The sequence below is a fragment of the Panthera leo genome, chromosome E3 (assembly GCF_018350215.1).
Source record: "Panthera leo isolate Ple1 chromosome E3, P.leo_Ple1_pat1.1, whole genome shotgun sequence".
In the NCBI taxonomy this organism is placed as follows: domain Eukaryota; kingdom Metazoa; phylum Chordata; class Mammalia; order Carnivora; family Felidae; genus Panthera; species Panthera leo.
Window position 1 is genome coordinate 16590978 of NC_056694.1, and position 19749 is coordinate 16610726.

At 46.9% G+C, this 19749-nt stretch overlaps 2 long non-coding RNA genes across 8 annotated transcripts in view; one reads left to right on the top strand and one right to left on the bottom strand.

The window, feature by feature from the left end:
- The window catches only part of LOC122209867, a 90176-nt gene extending 71172 nt beyond the window's left edge, over window positions 1-19004 (bottom strand). For 2 of the 3 annotated variants that reach the window (XR_006197782.1, XR_006197781.1), the window contains exons 1-3: window positions 18553-19004; window positions 18020-18193; window positions 9474-9650 (exon numbers count right to left, since the gene is read on the bottom strand). This is a non-coding gene — a long non-coding RNA (uncharacterized LOC122209867). The remainder of the gene's footprint in view (window positions 1-9473; window positions 9651-18019; window positions 18194-18552) is intronic. The other variant, XR_006197783.1, reaches the window with a different exon arrangement.
- LOC122209869 lies at window positions 610-18442 on the top strand. Of its 5 annotated transcripts, XR_006197787.1 has the most exons (6): window positions 610-767; window positions 6006-6082; window positions 11497-11611; window positions 11912-12131; window positions 16090-16181; window positions 17423-18442. It is a non-coding gene; the product is annotated as an uncharacterized LOC122209869 (long non-coding RNA). The 5 variants fall into 5 exon arrangements; XR_006197786.1 differs by lacking the exon at window positions 17423-18442 and having other exon boundaries at window positions 615-767; window positions 11912-12115; window positions 16090-16509; XR_006197788.1 differs by lacking the exon at window positions 16090-16181 and having other exon boundaries at window positions 616-767; window positions 11912-12115.
- Window positions 19005-19749: the final 745 nt, after the last annotated feature.

The window sequence follows — 19749 nt, forward strand, 5'->3', positions numbered from 1 at the left end:
TCAATTTTATCTTCCTTTCACCCTCTTATTTCTTGTCTCCTCTGTTCCAGCTTCCCACGCCAGAGCTTAACAAGTCAGTTTATTAGGCACCATTTGCCTGTGCACCGCCCCCCGCCCAACCCCGCCTGTGGTGTTTTACAAACATCCAGGCTCTAACCCGCACAGGATGGAGATGAAGGGAGCACGCTAAGAAACATGGCTGTCTTTGCTTTGACATTTATCTGCCCCATTTCCTGACCCCAGAATACTTTCCAGAGGGTCTCCCAATTTTGAGTTTCAGCCGAATTCTGAGTAGCTCTCACTTAGCCACGAAAAGACACATTTCTAAGAGGGACATTTAGATCCCATGTTTTGATATAAAATATTTTTCTTTCATAGGTAGAATTAGGGGGCGTTGCGTTTTCCTTAAGGTAGTTGATCCAACCATTAGATAGATTGTGCTTATTTTGGTTCAGATGGCTTTAAAAAAAAAAAAAAAAGGAAGAGAATTTTAAAGTCATTACTTCTCCCATAAGGTCTCTGGATAACCTAAACCGCTACCCCTGAAGAAGGGCAGAAGGGTTGTGTTTTGTCCTCCTGGTGTGAACTTTGCAAGGTTTATTTCCATCATCACTGAGTCATGGCTTGTCTCTGTCTCTCTCTCAGGATATTTTGCTCGCGTCCATGGCGTCCATCAGCTTATAAAGGCATTTCTAGGGAAGACAGAATGTCCCTGTGAGATTCTAAATCTTGGGGCTGGGATGGATACCACCTTCTGGAGACTAAAGGTAAATTAAAAAATACCGCCCCCTTGTTTCCCCAATTATTTAATTTTGTGAAGGTTCCCAGCGGGTTCAAAATGTCAGGGGCGCCCTGGCGACTCTGTCGGTTGAGCACCCGACCCTTGATTGCGGTTCAGGTCATGATCTCTCGGTTTGTGGGTTCAGGCCCCGCATTGGGCTCTGTGCTGACGGCACAGAGGCTGCTTGGGATCCTGTCACTCTCTCACTCTCCCTCTCTCTCTGCCCTTCCCCCATCTCTCTCGCAGAATAAGTAAATAAACATTGTTTTAAATGTTAGAAATATATTCAAAAGGAATGCGGTGACTGCCTGTCCCGCGTCCCTGTCCCCATCTGCTTGCACCTGCTGTGCAACCACTGTCAGCCACGTACGTGATGTCACCAGGGCCCTAGATACGTGCCTTGCTTCTTAGCTCCTGCTGTCACAAACAGGGCTTTTGATCCAAATCCTTGTATACATTCTCTGCGTGTGTGCGAGAGCCCTGCCAGTGGAGTAGCTGAGACCAGGGGCCCAGGCATTTGCCGTTTTGACGACAACAAAAGACTTTACTGTCGTCGTGACGGTGTCTTCAGTATAGCTTGGAGATTTGCAAGGCTGGGTGATGGTAACATGACACAAAGCCCTTTTAAGTTTAGTTATTCATTTTGAGAGAGAGAGAGAGACAGAATCCTAAGTGGGGCTTAGATGCGGGGCCTATCCCACGGAGCACGAGACCGTGACCCAAGCCGAAATCAAGAGTCCGAGCCCAACTGCCTGAGCCATCCAGGTGCCCCTCCATTCTCTGATTTGGTCCCTCACCTCCTTCGTTAGGGTTCAAGAGCAGGTATAATTACACTCACTCACAGAAGAGGAAATCGGTCCAGTTAGTGGCAGAATCAGGACCACAGGCCTGGTCTTTGATTCCGGGCTGGAATTGTAGCACCAAACCTTTTCTCTACAACGATCTCACTGATTTGCTTTCATTGCTTTCTCTACGCAATCTCACTGATTGCGTTTTCTTTTTTGTAGGTTTGTACAGATCTCTCTTGGTTCTTCTGTCAGGTCGGTCATGTGGCAGTCATGGGTACGTGCATTTCCCCAGATTCTTGCAGAAGTACACCAAGATAAACTAGAGTGTGTGGGCCTAATGCGACCTGAGTGTGTATTTTGTCCCTCATCAGCTCACCAGATGAGGTCTTTGGTCATCGGTGCCCCAGCCTCTCTCTCACTGAGGCGAGAAATCAGTGGCCTCAGCACAGCCTTAGTATTAACCGGTTGCCTCTGCATTCTTCATTCAGGAGAAGATAGCTAACGTTTCTGAAGGGCGTGCACATCCATGACCTCGGGAATGAACATGAGAGCTCTGCAGGTGGGGGGGTGGTACCCAGACGGGGCAAGGCGGGCTCCGAGAGCTCATGGCGTCCCCAGGTCGGACAGCCAGTGGCGCTGGAGCATGGAACAAACAACAGGCTGCAGTTCGTCCACATCCAGATTCCCTCCTTGTTCTCTCCAGAGAGCCCTGCGGCTGCTCGTGGGGTGGGGGAGGGGGGCTCTTTGCTATAGGTCGGCGGTTCCTCTGGGCCTCAGAGAGCACGGCGTGGTGGAAGGAACTGGAAGAGAATGCAGTGGCAGAATGCGTGCGGTGTGAACAGAAGCCACGGGAGAAACTCCTCCTTTGGGCTTGACACCCTTTTCAACGTGGTCCCGTGGTTTGGTCTCTCCCCCCGCCGTGTAGGTGGGTTAATCATTACTAAATCTGAGATTTTTATTTTTTTTTTTTTATTTTTTTTATTTTTATTTTTTAAATTTTTTTTTTTAACGTTTATTTATTTTTGAGACAGAGAGAGACAGCATGAACAGGGGAGGGTCAGAGAGAGAGAGAGGGAGACACAGAATCCGAAACAGGCTCCAGGCTCTGAGCTGTCAGCACAGAGCCCGACGTGGGGCTCGAACTCACGGACCGTGAGATCATGACCTGAGCCGAAGTCAGACGCTTAACCGACTGAGCCACCCAGGCGCCCCTGAGATTTTTATTTCTGAGCAAGGTACACTGAAGCTCATGTGCCCCTTCCAAGGAAAAGGTCATCTGTCAGCAGTGAGGAAGGAGAATAGTGCAGGGTCTGAAAAATTTGGTGGAGTTTTTTCGTTTTGATAATGACATCAGTCTAAAGGGTTTTAAAAAACCTAAGTTTCTTTTTAGAAAAATGATGCTTGTTTGCTCTCTGGAGCAGGAGCTGAACGGGCCAAATTTAGGCTGCCACCTATGTTGGTAAATAAAGTTTTACTGCAACACAGCCAACTCCCAGTTCCTTCCATCTTCCCTGTGGCTGCTTTAGCCCTACGGCAGCAGAGTGGAGAAGTCACAGCAGAGACCGTCTGGCCTGCAAAGGCTAGAGTACTGGCTGTTTACAGCAAGTTCGCTGAGCCCTGTTTTTGAGCTCTACGTGCTTCTGTAAAAGAGGAGGGGAGATCTCGTCGGCTAGTCTTGTTGTCTGGTGCACCTTCCACCTGGGAGGGTCCCCTGGCTGCACCAGCAGAGGCTTGGCTGTGGGTCACAGGCTCTTTGCTGCCGCTGGTGTGTGAGCTCGTTCTGTATGACGTCAGGCCCCAAGACCAGTCGAAGGGACAGTTGAAGGCTCCCACCTTCAAGCAGCGGGTGAGAGAAGGATGCAGGAAAGCCAGTACAACCCCAGACAAAGAATAAAGGGTGAGTGAAACCCTTTAAGGGACCTCAGCTTCTTGGTGTCTCTTGAATCCTATTTCCACACGGCCAGAGGATCAAGGACGCAGGGGGTCAGTCTCAATATGGCAGCCTGTGCAGCGGTCGGCCACGTTGGGTCTCCTTTGAGCCTACGGGATACTCTTCCTCACGGTTGTCCCCGGCTGCCCTCCGGTAGCTATGCACGGTCCCGGTTGCCTTCCGTGCCTCCTGTGACGTGCGAGCTACTGGCGAGTGGAGTGTCGGAAGGGCTCGGGGAATCCCAGAATAAAAAGTTGAAGCGTCATGTCCCGCAGCCATTTGTTGCCCCTTCCCCAAAGGCAAGAAAGAAGATGTCTGTTCCTTAAAAGCTCCAGTGTGCCTTTTGGAAGCTTTCCCTCCATGGTGACCCCTTAATCGGCATTCTTAAGAGGGCAAGTAGCTGATGAGTGGGAAAGCTCTTTAGAAAGTCAGAAGTCCTAGACGAGCCATAGGATCGTATGCTGTCCTGCATTTGCTTTTGTTCTCCTGGCCTTCTGGAATTTTAGCGTGTCCTTAACTTCATATCGTGTGAGCGAAATCCTTAGAGGGTGTTCTGGAATTTCCTAGCAAAAGTCATCTTCTGGTATGCTCTAAACGTTTCCTCCAAATATCTTCGGACAGCTTTTTACCAGGCCCTGCCCTATACACGGGCAGGGGGGCGCGGCAGCACCAAGAGAGAACGGTTGAGATCGGTGAGCGTGTCTCTTCTGATGGGTCAGGAGACTGTCTTTGTCTCTGTCTTCCTGTCTCCCCCTTCCTCCTTCCCCCTTTGTCCCCCAGACCAGATCCCCTGAGATTTTCCAAGGGCTGAGGGGTAGCTGGCTCTCCCAGTTCTGACACTTGCCCTTAGGGTCACCTCCTACTGGAAAATGCTTGCTTGTGATTGCTGCCTCCCTGCCCGTCATGCTGTCGTGGGGGGCCGGCTCCCTCTCGGTCCCTGCTGTCCATCGCTCGTTACTGTGCACGTAAATGGTGTTCTGCGCAGTTGCTCGAGTCAGAAAGAGGGGTGTCATCCTCACCCCAGCTCTTCCTTAATCCCGGCCCACACCTGCGAGGCCCACCACCGGGTTCTGGGCACCAACAAGTGTCTTTTTCTTGGTCTTTTTTTCCACTTTAAGGAAGCGGCTCTGTACTTGTGGAATGTAAGTACAGGTGGATACGGAGGCGTTAGAAGAGCGCTTTGGGGGGGCGCCGGGCAGGTCACCAGGTTGTGGAGCGCCTTGTTTCTTTCCCCAAGCTTCAGGGGCATCGGGAGCTGCTGCAGGCAACACGCAGGGTGTCGCTGAGAGTCCAGACAGCGGTGTCCTTACAGTGTGTGCAGTTGGAGAGCTGAGGAGGAGAGAATGCGTTCGTGAATACGCATCGGGGCTGAGGGATTGATTGGACGTGACAGAGAATGTGCTAGGATGGCCAGGGGGCCAAGGGGAGACCAGGCCGGGGATGCAGAAGGGGGAGCAAGGTCGTGTGTGTGTTTGTTTGTGTGTGCATGTGCGCGCGCGTCTGCCACGCTTTTTTACTGCAGCCCTCAGTAAAGATAAATGTACACCCCAGGCCAAGACCTACTTCTAAGTACCCATGTCAATAAGGTTTTTAAGTTTATTTATTTAACTTGAGAGAGAGAACCGGTGGGGGAAGGGCAGAGAGAGAAGGGGACAGAAGATCCAAAGCGGGCCCTGGCCCCCACGTGGGGCTCAAACTCACGAGCCGTGAGATCATGACCTGAGCCAATGTCAGACACTTAACCGACGGAGCCACCTCGGGACCCCGTCCCCATGACAGTCAATGATAAAGGCACACACGTGGCACTTACTAAGGCAGGCCCCGTTCTGAGTGTCCCTTGTGTGTACTTATTTCCTCATTACTCCTCACAACCCCGTGAGGTGCTGTCCCTGTCTCTGCTTCGCAGAGGAGGGAAACTTGGCCCAGGGAGTGGAGTGACTTTGGGGCCTCGCGGCAGACAGGCGGTGGAGCTGGGATTCGAACCCCCGTCCCCTGCTCCAGAGCACCTGCCCTTTACCACCCGCTGTATCCTCCCCTCACAGAAAAAAGTAAACGTGTCACAAAACAGTACTCACCCCCACTGTGCGCGATGCTTCGGGATTTTTGCTGTTTTATTCCATTTTATCCCTCAAATGCTGGTCAGCATTGGTGTCCTGACCCTCTCTGATTCATCTCGATCTGCTTTTTGGAAAATTCTGTCAGGTCCTACTCCCCCAGCGCCTCCACATACCCCCACCTCCATCCCAGGCACTGCTCCCCCAGTTCAGGCTCCCCGTGACTTCTTCCCTGGACAGCTGTGAACCCCGGACGCCCGTCCTCCATCCATTCCCCACGTGGAGACCACAGTAATCTGGAAAATACATCTCTGCCCATATCGTTCCTGCATGTCAAACCCTTAAGTGCCCTGATGCTCTTCGGGGCCTAGTACTCGCTCGGTACGTGAAGGTGGTCAGTAAATGTAGGAGTGAATACATAATTCTAGAGCTTACTGCGTGTTTTTCCTCAGGATGAAGATCTTCTCCCAAGTAAATATTTTGAAGTGGACTTTCCCATGAGAGTCACGAGAAAGCTGCACAGCATCAAGTGAGTATGGCTTTGACCACAGGAGAGAGCCCGGTAGGATTCAGGAGCAGCGTTCAGGAGGCGGCCGGTCTGAACGCCAGAGACCTCATTTTAGGGGACTCTTCCCTTTTACCCCCTTCCCACCTTCCTTCTGGCCCCAAGATCCCCATTCCAAACTGTCTTCAAAATGAAATGTCCCCTCCCTTGCAACTCTTCTGTCCGTTAACGTAATTTCTCTGAACACTTAATAGAAATGACCTATAGTGGTTTAATTTTAATCTGAAATTTAAAAAAGTGTTCTAATGTTTTATTTATTTTTGAGAGAGAGAGAGGGAGACAGAGTATGAGTGGGGGAGAGGCAGAGAGAGAGAGAGAGAGAGAGGGAGAGAGAGAGAGGGAGACAGAATCCAAAGCAGGGCCCAGGCTCCGAGCTGTCAGCACAGAGTCCGATCTGGGGCTTGAACTCGTGAACCGTGAGATCATGACCTGAGCCAAAGTTGGACACTTAACCGACTGAGCCAACCAGGAGTTCCAATAATCTGAATTTTCATGTGTGCTCCGGCTACTTCTGTATCTCCAGAGCATAGAAAGGGGCCTGGCTCAGAGCAGATGTGTAGTAAATGCGTTTGAATGAATAATGGGAGGCCAAATTGGCCATTTACTATATATGAGATAGTATGGGGGCCACCCTGAGTCCATGTTTTAAGAATTCTGCAGTTATAGATGGCGAGTTTGTGAATCTTTGCTGAGAGCTTTGGTAGCACCATGTGAAATGCTTCACTCAGATGATCTCATTGAGTCGTCAGAGCCGACTCAGGAATGACATGCTTTTATTAGCAGTTGAGGAAACCAAAGCTCAAAGAAGTTAAGCTAATTTCCATAAGGTTTCCTGTTGACAAAGGGGTAGAGCTGAAATTTAAACCCTGACCTCAAGCCCAAGGTCAGATTTTCTCAGTGGTTTTTAACGTATACTTTTTCCCCTTCTTTTTAAATTAGTCATTTAAACAAAATCTTAAGTCTTACATTTAAAAAAACTTTTAGTAAACATTAAAACTTTCACCTTGTCCTTTAAAGGTGTGTAATTCCCACAAGCTAGAAATATTTTTCAAGTTTTTTTTTTTTCCTAACTTACCCTATGGAATCAAGTTTTCCCCTTTTCCAAATACAAGATTGTATTACACGGAATGTGCATTGTATCTAAAAAAAATTTTTTTTTAATATTTATTTATTTTTGAGAGAGGGAGACAGAGTGCAAGCTGGGGAGGGGCACAGAGACAGGGAGACACAGAATCCGAAGCAAGCTCCAGGCTCTGAGCTGTCAGCACAGAGCTCAACCTAGGGCTCAAACTCATGAGCTGTGTGCGAGATCATGACCTGAGCCGAACGAAGTTGGATGCTCAACCGACTGACCACCCAGGCGCCCCACGTAGTGTGCATCTGAGATGCGCTATGGCATCTGATGCTGTGCAGCCACAGAATACGACCTAGCTTGTTAGGACACCGAGTCAAATAAGAGCAGGTGGGCTCTCACTTAAGCCTACAGGAGGTTTCTGGGGTGAAAGATGTGTGTATGGTGGTTGCGATACTGAAATCGGCTCTCGGATGTCTAATTTTTTGCACATTCTGGAGGAGAGCAGAGTCATCACCTAAATGTTACTGGACGTCAGGTCTGAGTAGGAATCGGTTTGTTTAGTTGTCTGTGATTAATAATGGTTAAAATTTTTAATTGAGTGAGCAGAAGCAGGAAACGAGAGATGGCTTGGAAAACACTGCAACGTTTGGAAACATACCACTAGCCTATCTTTGGCGGTTTCTACGTCTTGAGTGCTTCATGATCAGTTTGTGACTTGACGTCAGATTCGGAGAGTAACGCTCACTGACCTACTCTGAGAGCTGATCCACTGAATTTTTCACGTGTGTGCCTAGGGTCAGACGTCATTAAGCAGCAGGCCCTCTGGAGTCACCCTTGCTTTGAGCAGTAGCGGTACCTACTGGCCATTTCGGTAGTGGGTGTTTGCATTTTTTCACTAAGCTACTTGACTCATTTCTCTCTCTTTCCCATCCTCCCATAGATACAAGCCTTTCTTATTACAACCCATTATAGAATGACATTCAGAGGACACACTGCAAATTGGCAAGTACCCTTAACCTAAGTAATACAGTATGGGCTACCTCTCTGCTTTTCTTCCCCTTTCTTTTTAAAGATGGTGTGTGTGTGTGTGTGTGTGTGTGTGTGTGTGTGTGAGCGTGCGCGTCTGAGTCTGCGCGTGTGTGCACCTGACGTCATAGAGTGTATACTTCTGCATCACATCTACTGTGAAGGAACTTGAAACAATTGTTTGTATGGCCCCTCTTAGATGTCCATAGGTCCCAATCTGAAATCTTTTGAAAAACATTTCAGTGAGCTGCAAACATTTCAAATATAGGAGCTTTTTCCCGAAAATCTTTCCTTGGAAAAATCCAGTCCGGCAGCCTCAGACCCTGACTCCTACATGGCTGCTTCGTTGAGAGGGAATGCACATGCCCACCACTGTTGTCTCGTACCTGACCCGCTTCACCTGTTACGTTAGGTCCTTGGCCCCGGGGCTCAGTTTTTCCCCGTAAGTTTTCAGTATGAGTGTTTCCAACAACTCTTTCCTCCCTTCTAAGCCTTTAAAACTAACGTCACAAACACTCTTCCAGAATGTTCCATTGTGTTCAGTGTGTGTCTGACAGAGAAGTTCAAGGGGCTTATTAATAATTCAGGTCAGAAAACATGCTCAGAGACGATGGCCTTAGATGGTGGGCACAGATAACACAGGAAACGTCAGGCAACTAGACAGGCCTCTACACCAGCACAGTGCCCTCGTCACGCTCCTAGTGAACAGACTCCCACAGAAACTAATATCTCCTCCATCCTTTGTTTCCCTCGTACAAATTTTAAGTACAACCTTCTCAGGCTTTGCCATTGGCTGGCACATCTGCTTTCTCTACATCGTAGCCGTCATACTTTTCTGTATATTTGGTTAATATTTGCGTCAGAAGGATTAGCTGTAATGAAAGGGTTAGTTAGCACTTTGCATTGCCTTCGACCCATCAGTGTAGAAGCATGTGAAGTAGAAAGTAAAGACCCTGCGTAATCTCTCCCCCCACCACGATAACCACTGTGCAGGGTGTTTTCTCCTGTGGATGGACAGTGTACCTAGAGGCAGGTAAATATCACGCGTAAGAAAATACACATGTAAATAGAATCCCGTGCCCGGCCCGCAAAAGGTTCAGTAAATTTTTGGTGAAGGAGTATGCATATATTGAATAAATAAATATATATGATGTAGATCAACATGTATTTGTTGAAAGAGTGAATCTATACTTCTATAAATAAATAAATACAGTTATATGTATAATTTTAGTAAAGCGAATAATTTATACGTACTGTTTTGAAACTTGTTCTTCGTGCATCCTAGGGAATCACGGCTGTCTTCATGTTGCCAGATTAGATCTACCTCGTTATTTCTGGTGACTTCGTAGTACTCCTCTGCATGGAAATTCCATTTTACTTAACGTATTCGCTACTGATGGTCCTTTAGATTGCCGCCTTCTTTATGGTTTCCTATTAAACAGTTTTGTAGAAAGTCTAGTTATATGTGCATATTCGCAGGAATTGCCAGTTCAAAAAATTGTATCTTATGAATTCTAATAGCTACTGCCAAGCCGTGCTTCAAGACCCTTTCGACTAATTTGTATTTTCACCAGAGTAGATGCGGGTTCCCTTTCCCTACACCCTCGCTAACACTGGCTACTACCATTTTAAAAAATTCCTGCCAGTCTGCCAAATCTATGAATTAAAGATTTTTTTGTAACTTTGTTTTAAATTTTTTATAACTTTGAACGTGCTAGTGAAACGGAGTACCCTTCCTTCCTTCTGTTGGCCTGTGGGATTTCTTGTAAATTTCCTCTGCTCATATATTTTCCAGTTGCATTGTTTCATTTCCTTTTCAATTTATAGGAATCCTTTACAACATAAAGCAATGTTCTTTGATACAAATCCCTCATCAACTGTTGATTGGCAGATTTCTTTCTTAGCCTTTCACTTGGTTTTTAACTCTGGGTTTGTGTCTTGTGTGGGCAAATTTTCTAGTCCTGTCCTTGATAGTTTTTGATCTTGCCATCATTCTGGGAGAGGGACAGTTGAAATAAAAATTAATGAAAATACAAATGTGAGTGAAAATTTGAGAAAAGTGATAGGCGATGATAACACTGACACATTTTCATTGAAAAATTGCCCTATTTCATTAAACCTTTGAGGCTGTGATTGCAAGAATCACACTATCTATTTACCGTCAGGAAAGAAAAGGTGCTGATAAGTTAAACCGAAACGTTATTGACTGATGCATCCTCATTTCAGAAATGTGAAACTGAGAAAAAATACGCATCTTGAAATTGATCATTTCTTAAAGCTGAAATATGCACGAGGTGAAACTTAAAAGTATATAAATGGGCACACAATGAAAAGTCAGTCCGAATGAGTAAATCAAGGGGGACGTCTGGGTGGCTCAGTCAGTCAAATGGCCAAGTCGTGATTTGGGCTCAGGTCAGGATCTCACAGTTCATGAGTTTGAGCCCTGCACTGGACTCTGTGTTATTAGCACAGAGCCTGCTTGGGATTCTTTCTCTCCCTCTTTCTCCACCCTTCCCCCGCTCTCCCTCCCCCACCCCCCTCCCCCCGCCATCTCTCAAAATAAGTAAGTAAATGAACCTCCATGTACCCATCACTGAACTTTTAACTGTGGCCAATTTCATCCGTACCAGTGGTTCTAAAAGTGTAGTCCTGGACTAGTGACATCACCACTGCGGAGCACTGGTTGGAAATACAGATGTCTAACTTTTGAAAGAATCTGACAAAATGTCTACTGCAAGATCTGCTACATCAGAAACTCGGGGGGTAGAAGCCATCAGTCTGTTTTAACAAGCCCGCCAGGTGATTCTGATGACTGCCAAAGCTCGAGAACCACTATAGAAACCATGCTGTCCGATCTCTGTGGGAGTATTTTCTTTTTTTTTTTTTTTAATTTTTTTTTTCAACGTTTTTTATTTATTTTTGGGACAGAGAGAGACAGAGCATGAACGGGGGAGGGGCAGAGAGAGAGGGAGACACAGAATCGGAAACAGGCTCCAGGCTCCGAGCCATCAGCCCAGAGCCTGACGCGGGGCTCGAACTCACGGACCGCGAGATCGTGACCTGGCTGAAGTCGGACGCCTAACCGACTGCGCCACCCAGGCGCCCCTCTGTGGGAGTATTTTCAAGCTAATGTTATCATTGTATTTGTAAATACTTTAGAAGCTATTTTCTTTTAAACATAGTATCTCACAAATTGGCACGACATTTAGAGAGTGGCCAGCTGATCGGTACCAATACTTAAATATTTTACCCTTTGACCTCCTAATTCTACTCCTAGAGACCTACTTAACTGGACAGGTGCTTCATGAGGTCTATACAAAGATGCTCATCGCAGTGCCTCAGATGGAGAAAATTTGGAGATACCACAGGCCTAATCGTGAGGGCTTGGCTGAGTAAGTTGTTTTATCCACTGATGGAATGCTAGGGAATCATTACAGATGATGATGTCATTGATATTACTGTTAAGTAGGAAAAGTAGTTTTCAAAAGAAGAATTGGCCCTGTTTTCTTTTTCCTGTGTGATGTGTGTGTACGTATTTGTGTGACAGAAAATGTGCTTATGTTGTGTGTATGGGTTTATGTTGTATGTATAGAAGACTGCAATGTTCTATACCAAAACATTTAATAGTTGGAAGATGTGATTTTCATTCATTCCACCCTCCTCCTTCCTGATTTTTTTTTTCCTTTTTGCAGTGGGACATGTATTTCTGTAATGGAGAAAAAATAATTGAATTTTGAAAAGAAATCCATTGAAATGATCACCTCTGGATGAATTTCTGTTGAAACGATAATCTCTTCTTGGCTTTCCAAATGGACACCTGTTGGATTCAAAGAGCTATGCCATTATTGGAGCAGATCTCCGAGATTCACCTGAACTCGAAGAGAAGCTAAAGAAATGTAACGTGAATCCACAGTGAGATCTTGTTTTAACCTCTTACGCGTTTGTGATTTCATGCGAATACGAAATAAGGTCAGGTGAAAGTGCAGCATGATACCCGTGTTCCGTTTTTAATTCTGAAATGTTTATCATTTCGTTGCTAAGAGGGAGGTTTTCTAAGTCTTTGAGAAGCAATGTTTCTCCTGTTTTCACATCAGAATCACGTGTATTGCTTTTATAACATACTGATGCCTGATACCATAAAGTTTGAGAGAAGATAATTATATGTATAGAAACCTATAACTGCAGGGCGCCTGGGTGGCTCAGTTGGTTAAGCGTCCAACTCTTGATTTCCGCTCAGGTCATGATCTCACGGTTGGGGAGATGGAGCCCCATGTCAGGCTTTGCGCGGAGAGCTTGGAGATTATATTAAGTATGCGTGTGAAAGCAGTTGAACGGAAATTGGCGCATAAGCTATAATCTGTAGATTATGACAGTTGCGGTGGTAACCAGCAGCAACCCGCTGCGAACGTAGAAACACACCATTTGGGCAAATGTGCTACATAGCCAGGGAAATAATCACTTACAAATCAGGAGAGCTCTTGGGATGCCTGCGTGGCTCAGTTGGTTAAGCATCCAACTTCTGATTTCGGCTCAGGTCGTGATCTCCTGGTTCATGAGATTGAGCCTCACATTGGGCTCTGTGCTGACACAGCCTGCTTGGGATTCTCCCTCCCTCTCTCTCTGCTCCTCCCCTGCTTGCCCTCTGTCTCTCTCAAAATAAGTAAATACACTTAAAAAAAAATTAATCAGGGGAGCTCTTGATAGGCAAGTTTGCCTCAGTCCTGGAGATCTACAAAATGGATAAGGAACAGCGGCTATCACAAGTATTAGAATTACATTCATAGTTCTCTGGGGTTCATTTGTGCTCTGTGTTTTCCTCCGTGGGCTGTTTTTGCTTCGCTTAGACTTCTCTTCTGAAAAGTATTAATCCTGTTTTTAATATTGGCGAAGGCTGCCTCTTAAAAATACACTGTAAACGTGTTTAACTTTTTACTTTCAAATAATTCAAATTTGTAAAAAAAAGTTGCAAAAGTTGTACAGGAAATTCCCACGTAGCCTTCTCCACCTGGCTTCCCCCCATGTGGTAATACCGTATGTAATAGTCGGTGCCTTTTGCATTAAAAAGGTTTTTGGAGGGGCACCTGGGCAGCTCAGTCGGTTAAGCATCCGACTTCAGCTCAGTTCATGATCTCATGGTTCGTGGGTTCGAGCCCTGCATCAGGCTCTGTGCTGACAGCTTGGAGCCTGGAGGCCTGGAGCCTGCTTCAGATCCTGTGTCTCCCTCTCTCTCTCTGCCCCTCCCCGGCTTGTGCTCTGTCTCTCAAAAATAAATAAACATTTTTAAAAATTTTTTAAATAAATAAAAACGTTTTTGGAACTGTTTTTCTCTAATTACCAACCTATTGAGGTTTTGAAACTTTTTTCCCACTCACTCACTTTTTCTAATCGTTCCTATTGATATAATCTGGGGTTTTAGACTTGGGTTAAAAAATATTGCTTACTTTAAACTTCCTTTTAATGTTTTTCTTTCTGATTTTCAACTTCATCTGCAACTTGGACTTCATTGTCTGTCCTCTGGATTTAGTTCTCTCATTCTTTGTACCATGACCCAGTTGGGTCCAGAGAGCATTTGTAGATATATGCATACATATGTGTGTGTGTATTTGTATACACATACATATATTCTTATTTTGGAGAGAGAGAAAGAGAGCATGTGCAAGTCAGGGAGAGGGGTAGAGGAAACGAGAGAGAGAGATAAGATCCCAAGCAGGCTGCATGCTCAGCATGGAGCGCAACACAGGGCTCAATCCCAGAACCCTGGGATCATGACCTGAGCCGAAATCAAGAGTCAGATGCTCAACTGACCGAGGTACCCAGGCGCACCTGGATATATATTTTTAATTTCTTTTAGTGTTTATTTATTTTTGAGAGAGAGTGTGAGCACGAGCCGGGGAGGAGCAGAGAGAAAGGGAGACACCGAATCCGAAGCAGGCCCCAGGCTCGGAGCGGTGAGCAGAGCCCGATGTGGGGCTCGAAGCCATGGACTGTGAGATTATGACTTGAGCTGAAGTTGGATGCTTAACCGACTGAGCCACCCAGGCACCCCTGGATGTATATTTTTAAGTCACTTGAGTTATACAACATTTCCTTGTCAAAAAAAGAAAAAAAAAAAAAAAAAAGGAAATCCTGATGAACAGTAACAGTGGATAGTCGGGACTGTCAGGTCAAAGCCAGCAGCACTTGTGGGTAGCCTTTCTCTCTAGCGATCATGAGTCCAGGCACTGAGTCTAACCGCATGGGTTACATTCTGACACTAACGTACACGATGTTCTTTTCAGCAAATCTCTTGGGTATTTTCAGTTCAGACAATTTACTTGTTTTGAAATTCCCCGCCAATAAAAATAGGCAAAAGTAACCTACTTGCTTTGTGAGAAAAATAGCAACCAGCCATGAGGAACAGCAGCGTAAAGGGGCAGAGAAGGAGGAGGATCCAGTAAAGGAGTCAGAAGGAGCCGGAATAAATCAGCAGAGCTCACATGATTGAGGGCTGCCTGTGTTCCCTTCCAACTGTAAAGCGTTTAGAGATTTCTGTAGGAGTTTATTGCTTTTCCTGTTTCGTAATTTGTTCGTTACTTCGGGTCTGGTAACTCAGACCGCATACTAATGTGTCATTGGCTGAAGACTGTTCGTGTTGTTTTTAATTCTTGATGATAAAAGTTTGTGTAAGAAGAATTAGATTCTGTTAAAGGCATAGCAGTATTTCTGCATTTTATCAGTCAGCTTTTGATGTGTACCAAAATCTCTGCAGCCTCAGCGGTCTCGAACAACTCACAATTCAGAGTAGTTCACAAGTTGCTCAGGATTGTGTGAGGGGACCATTTGGACTGGGCTTAGCTGGGTGGTTCTTCCACTGGAGCCAGCTGCAGCTGAGGTCCCCTGGGGTTCACTCCTGTAGCTGGGGTCCCCTGGGGTTCCCTCCTATGTGGATGCCTCATTCTCACGCACAGGGCCTCCCCTCCGATAGCAAGCCAGCTTGGGTTCATTGCCACACGGGTTCAGACTTCCTAGCAAGAGGGCAAGGGCCAACGTGCCAGTGATTTTCAGCTTCCGCTTGCGTCGTGTTTGCTACTGTTGTATTGGCCACAGCAAGTTACAGGCCTAACCCAGATTCCAGGGGAAGGGAACTAGACTGCCTTGGAGCAAGGGGTCTGCAGGGCCACCTCGTCACCATGTGCGGGCATGCCGGGGGAGAATTTGTAGCAAGCCAGACAAAACCTTGCTCAGTGCTCACGTTGTTACGGTCTGAAACTTTGGGTCACGACGGGGCTCTCCACCTCTTACCGCCCTGATAGTTGACGTGCTATCCGGGGCTTCTCCTCTTCCTGCGGTGTGCACCCCAGGGTTTTCCTGCCCTGCCAGCACTATCCGTGGCTGCCGAAGTGAATCTTGACCATGGACCCAGTCACTTGGGAGCAAGCCTGGGGATGTGTCCGTTTTCACTGAATTCAGCAATTTCCTAACAAATGCAAACCATCAGCCTCCTCAGGTGTACTAATTGCTCACATGCCTTCCATGATTTCCTAATCAGTATTTTAAAATGACAAAAACCACATGAATGATGAAAAAAACTTTTTTTTAAATATTTATTTATTTTTTAGAGAGAGAGCGAGCAGGGGAGGGGTAGAGAGACAGACAGAATCCCAAGCAGGTTCCATGCTGTGAGCACAGAGCCCAGTGCGGGGCTCAAACCCACAAACTGTGAGATCATGACCTGAGCCAAAAATCAAGAGTCGGTCGCTTACCGACCGAGGCTCCCTGAGTGATGCAAATTTCAGTACTGATATAATAAGGGTAGCGAACTTGTAGAAGTTGCTTGCTATACAGCTGGCACCTTCCATGAGTGTGACCTGTATTAACCTACTTGTCACAGTAACCAGGGTGTGGCGGGTGTGGCCGGTGAGGGGACCGAAGCACAGAGGGATTGGACAGCTTGCTGCCCACGGCCGCACGGCCTCACGGCTGGTAAGTTTCAGGCCAGGATTCAGACCCAGGCAGGAAGACGACGGAGCACGTGCTCACAGGCACCCAGTGTGACCATTCATGCCACGTAAGCCTCACACGTCCACCGACAGAGAGTGATGCTGCTTCTTGCCTGCCACCGTTGTCACGGGAGCTCTGGGAATCATTTCGTATAGTAAACTGTTGACGTTTGGGGACAAAGTAATACTAGTGCGCGGTGTATTATGTATGTTTTGTGACATTTGTGCGTATAGATACGTTAATGGTTTTTTTTGAAGTGGTAAATGGGGGGCACATGGGTGGCTCAGTCAGCTAAGCATCTGGTTTTGGCTCAGGTCATGATCTCACGGCTCATGAGTTCGAGCCCCACGTCGAGCTCTGGGCTCACAGCTCGGAGCCTGGAGCCTGCTTCGCATTCTGGGGTTCCCTCTCTCTCTGCCCCTCCCCTCGTTCATGCTCTGTCTCTCTCAAAAATGAATAAACATCGTAAGAAGGGGGTTTTAAATGGTTTCTCATTAGATAAGTAACACCACATGCAAAACTTCAAAAAAAAAATCAAATAGTACAAAAGGGTATGCAGGGAAAGGTAAGTCTCACTTCTACCCCGGACCTTAGTGAGTCCTCCAACCTGGGAAGCAACACTGCCAGATTCCAGAATTATTCTGCGCATATATAAATGTAGCTAGAGATTTTTTTTTCTTAAGGGCAGACAGGAGCATGTTATGCACAGCCCTCTGTACTGTACTTTTCGAGAGTCTGTTATCTGAGAATCATTCCACATCTGTATCTGTGTCTGTGTGTCTACGTCTGTACCTACATCTACTTGGATGTCCTCTTGCTGTTTTCATGGCAATGTGATATTTCATTGAACGACCATGCCACAACTGCTTTAACCCCAGCGGATGGGCATGTGAGTCCTTTCCGTCATAGGTCCCGTTACACATCACGCTGCGGAGTAAACCCTCTTGCACCTGGCGTGCACGTGGGAGTCTACCTGTGGAGCAGCCGCTCAGTGGTCTGACCGGCTCCCGGGCCGAGCGCACACCGCCCGGTTGCCCCGCAGGGGGCGGCAGCAGACGACGCTCTCGTCAGCCCCGCGTGCCGGGCCCGCACCCGACTCCGTTGACTGCACTGGGTATTAGCAAACATCAGCCTTGACGGTTCAGAAACAGAATACTGTTGTCTGATTTTGCGTATTCGAGAAGCCCTTCTGGCATCGCCCAGCCTCCTCTTTCCCTTCCCAGGTGAACATGGACGACCGACCGGTTCGGACAGATCGTGATCGAAAACCGGCGGAGGCGACAGTGTGACCTGGCGGGAGTGGAGACCTGCAAGCCGTGAGAGTCACAGGTCGGAGAGCAGGGCGGGGACATCCTTTGGTACCCTTAACCCCCCAGGGAAGGGCACACTCCCTTCTCAGATCAGAGAATGTGAGAAGCCCTGTCGCGTGCCCACCTGAACGGGCAGCTGGGGTTCCACGTGGGCCGCTGGCTCGTCACGCTAAAGAAGTCCAAGACCTGGGCCGCCATCTTGGTTTGGAAAATACACATTCCCATTTCCCATACCCTATTAGTCCAAGTTTTCAGTATGCATATTCGCAAACAACATGAACGTAGAGGGAACAGTAGGACGAAAACCCACGTCCCATCAGCCAACTTTGGTGACTCACATCTTTCAATATTGTTTTATTTATCCCCGTTTTTTGTCGGTGTTGTCATCGGAATATTTTAAGGCACATCCAGAGAGTATAGCATTACCCCCATAAAGACTTCCATGTGAATCTCCTACCAGTAAGCATTTTCTTCCCCCACCCCGGGATAATGGTAACATCATCATTGTACCTCACACAGCAGCCGAAACTCCTCCATAGCACCTACTCCACAGTCCGTGTTTGGATTTCCCCAGTTGTTTAAAAAAAAAAAAACAGAAAAAAATTCTATAGGTGGTGTGTTTGAAACAGGATCCAAACTTGGTCCAGACTTTGCACTTGACACGTCGCTTACATTTCTTAGAATCTGTAATAGAGAGTTTAAATATCTTTTATTTATTATTTTTTAGTTTGTTTGGTTTTCTCTTTTTTTTTGCTGAGGAGACACCACCCACCCCTGCCCCTATTAAATAGGTGGGATATGTCACATTACGCCTCGAACGCATTCAAACACTCTTGCTCACGGAGAAGTTCCTTGCTTTATTTCTCTTTAAATATACATTAGTGACTTTTCTCCCATGATAACAATGCATGTTCGGTGTAGAAAATTGGAAAAGAAAAAGAAGAAAGATGGGGGCTGGGACGGGCTTTTGAAAAAGGAGTCATCTGAGACAAGTTCTCATGTGCTCCAAGAGTGCCTTGGATTCGTGCAACAGTGCCTCGTACCTTGCCTTTTCTCTCCGCTGCACATTCTAGAAAGAACGGCTCCTGTCGAATGGGTGGGAAACAACATCAGCCGTCGACGTGCTGGAAGCGTACAGCAGACTGCCTCAAGCTGAAGCGAGCAGGTGCGGATTGGCGAGAGTTAGTTTCACGGCGAACAATTCTGATTGATTAAAGGCATAACTGTCTTTAATGTAAACACAAACACAAAACAAACCTCAAACCTCCAACCCTCACTAGATATACTTGAACCATGTTAATCTGCTAATACAGGCTAAACCACAGCACCTTGAGAGGAACTCATTAGCCATTAACGGAGATAGGGTTTGTGCCAAAGCAGGTTATTTTGGTCAAAACGAGCCGTCACACCTGTCGCACTCCCAGAGCACCCTGTGCGGTGGCAATTCTGCACAATCCCTGTGTTTTGCAGATTTTTTCTTTGAACTTATTTTTATTTTAAGAGAGAGAGCAGAGCGCGAGTGGGGGAAGGGGCAGCGAGAGAGGGAGAGAGAGAATCCCAAGCCGGCTCTATGATGTCAGTGCAGAGTCCGAGGTGAGGGCCTTGAACCCATGAACCGTGAGGTCGTGACCTGAGCCAAAATCAAGAGCCGGACGCTTAACCGACCGAGCCACCCAGGCGCCTCTTTGTGTATATATTTTAAAGCTTATATTTAAATGCTCTTTTGAAAAAAATCATACAAGCACATGATAAAACAAAACAGAAGAAGGCAGTGTAGAGTACGAAGACCACCCTTCCATCCTGCTCCCCTCACCACGAGTCTACCACCTTCTCTCAAGACACGAGTGCCCTTGTCTGTTCTTCCAGAAGTGAGCTACGCGTGTGGAAGCACGTATGTCCCCCACTTGCTCTTGACGTAGATAGTAGCGTACTCTGCACGTTATTTACTCTACAGTTTGCTTTTCGAATTCCACGGTGAGCCTTAGAGACTGTGCCAGGTCGGTGCACACAGACCCATCGCATTCTTTCAGATAGCTGCATATCCTCCAGCTGTGTGAGTGTGCCATAACCTCTTGAACCCAGCTCTCCTCGGTTACAGCTGTGATGCAGCTGTGAGGCTGCAGTCAATATTCTGGAACGTACATCTTTTGTACATATAGGGTAAACTCTTAAAGGCAGAACTGCTGAGTGGAAGGGTGTACATTTTAAATGCGGGGTGGGGGGGCACCTGGCTGGCTCAG